Source organism: Elephantulus edwardii, unplaced genomic scaffold, assembly GCF_000299155.1.
Source record: "Elephantulus edwardii isolate Elephantulus edwardi_28Jun2011 unplaced genomic scaffold, EleEdw1.0 scaffold00158, whole genome shotgun sequence".
NCBI lineage: Eukaryota > Metazoa > Chordata > Mammalia > Macroscelidea > Macroscelididae > Elephantulus > Elephantulus edwardii.
In genome coordinates, this window is record NW_006399908.1 from 8,028,137 (window position 1) to 8,030,795 (window position 2,659).

Genomic DNA, 2,659 nt, shown 5'->3' on the forward strand with positions numbered 1-2,659 from the left:
TAATAAAATATAATTATAATTAAAAAAAAAATTCCCAGAACCACCAACAAAATGGGCTCAATTTTACCTCTGCAGCTGTTGTGAATGCCTGCTACAGTCAATATTTGTAGCACAAATTTTTTGATACAAAAAGTTTCTTGTAAAACCATGATGGGAAGGTGCAAAAATTGAATACTTAAAATCAGTATAATATTCCCTGGAAACACACGTTCACACACATACATAAACAGGAACACACATACACATGACATTTGGCTCTAAAGTGGTTTTCTCTTACAAATTATAAAAAACATGGTCTTGGTTTTTTAAGTTTCTAGACAGTGCTTTTCCTCCGTAATTTAAGAATTTTTCTGTAGTTATTAGACACCATTAAGTCTGCTACACCCTATGAACAATCTTGCCCTATCGTGAACCATCGTAACTATCTCTGCCATGCTTATGCTCACAGTTGGAGTCCTTGTGTCAATACATACGGTCATTGTTTCCTCTTTTTTTCCTGCTTTTTATTTTCTAAGCATGAAGTCTATTTTTTCCAAACACTAGCACCTTCTGAAAGCAAGCCCAAAGTATGTAACATGAAGTTTCACCCTCTTTATCTGTAAGGCACACCTGGCCCCCCTTTCTCCAAGGCAGAGTTTTTTGTTCTTTTGGCGATTCATAGTATAGACAGTACTCTTCACGAACACCATGATTCAAACACATCCATGAATTCTTCCTTGGTCTTCCTTATTCATTATCCGACTTATTCACACAAATAAAACAATAGAAATATCAAGGCTTATCTCAAGTGCACCTTAGTCTTCAAATCCTTGCTTTTAGCATTTTAAGAGCTCTCTGTCATCAAATTTACCTAATGAAATCTACCTTTTGATTTCTGAACTATTGTTAACATACATTTTGACAGTACATCTAAATAAAATTAAATCGTTGACGACGTCAATCTTTTTTCATCTATCATATTACTACCTGCTGCCATCTATCATATTACTACCTACTGGTCCGGTTGTAAAGATTTTCTTTTTTCCCTTGGAGCTGAAGTATAGTCCATCCTGAATAAATCTCTAAACTTCCTCACTAAGAACATTAAGTCTTCCTCACTTTATGCAAGCAAGATTGTGTCTTCAGCATACCATAGACTGCTGATGAGTTTTTCACTAATCCTTACGCCATATTTTTAATATTTTTTGCTATGTTTTTCAGATATTTCCTCAAGTTATTCAGCATATAGTTTGAATTGGTGTTGAGAATTGATAATGCGAAAGGCCATAATTCTTACACACATCATTCTTGATTTTAAACTATGTAATGCTCCCTTGCTTTATTTGAGTTACTGGGTGGGTTTTTGGGGGTTTTTTTTGTGTGTGTGTGTGTGTGTGTTTTTTTTTTTTTTGCCTACTTGGAGGTTTTGCAAGAGCAGCATTAAGTGTTGTGGAATTCCTGTTTTCCTCAGTGTTGTCCATAATTTATTTGATTCACACAATAATTTCCCTTTTTCTAGTCAATAACATACAAGTAAGCATCTTTCTGATATTCTCTGTTTTCTGCCAGAATCAAAAGTAATAACATCCTTTGTGCTACTGCCTCTTCTGAACCTACTTTGAATTGCCGTCAGCTCCTTGTCAATGTACTATTTCAACCATTTTATTATAATCTTCACCAAGATATTACTTTCATGTGATATTAATGACATTATTCAGTGATTTCTGCATTCTGCTGATCACGTTTATTTTTAATGGGGCCAAGTATGGATCTCTTTTAGTTAGTTGTCAAGTAGCTGTTTTCCCAATTTCTTGACGTCGAGCAAATGGAGGGTTGCGTCAGCTTGCTGAAACATCTTGATGCCACCAATTCCTGAGAACTTGTTAGGTTTTTTATTATTTTTTGGTGTTAGTGTTGTTGATGCTCCCTTCCCCCTTCCTGCAGTTTTTTCAGTGTAGCTTGGACTTCTTCCTTCAGTACCATTGGTTCTAGGCTGATTCAGTACCGACCAATTCTTTTTGGTACGATGATTCTATGTATTCCTTAAATCTTCTCTTGATCACTTAAAAAGGTTTAAGAAAAACTGAAACGTCAATATTGGCTAGTTTTAAAGTAAAAACAACAAACCCAAAAAACAAACCCAAGTTACAATTTGATGCCTTTGAGTTGTGGTGTTGGAGAAGAGTTGTTGTTGTTGTTATGTGCCATCAAGTAGCCTGCGAGTCATAGCGACCCTATGTACAACAGCCCTAAACTCCGCTCTGTCCTGTACCAATCGCACTGTCTCCGACACTCCCATCCCAATTATCCCAGTCACTGAATCAATCCACTTCACTGAGGACCTTCTTCTCCTGCACTGTCCCGCCACCCTCCCAAGCATGATGTCCCTAAGGACCGTTCTCTCCTCACAACATGTCCAAAGTATGTTAGACGGAGCCTCAGAATCCTTGCCTCCGAGGAGCCACCCGGTTTAACCTTTTCCAGGACAAGTCTATTTGTTTTCCTTGCTGTCCATGGTACATTCAATACTCTTCTCCAGCATCACAGCTCAAAGGCATTAATTAATTCTCCTTCTGTCCTCCTTGGTCATTGTCCAACTCTCTGATGCATAACAAGTGATTGTGAAAACCATGGCCTGTATCAGACGCACCTTAGTCTCCAGAGAGACACCATTGCTCTT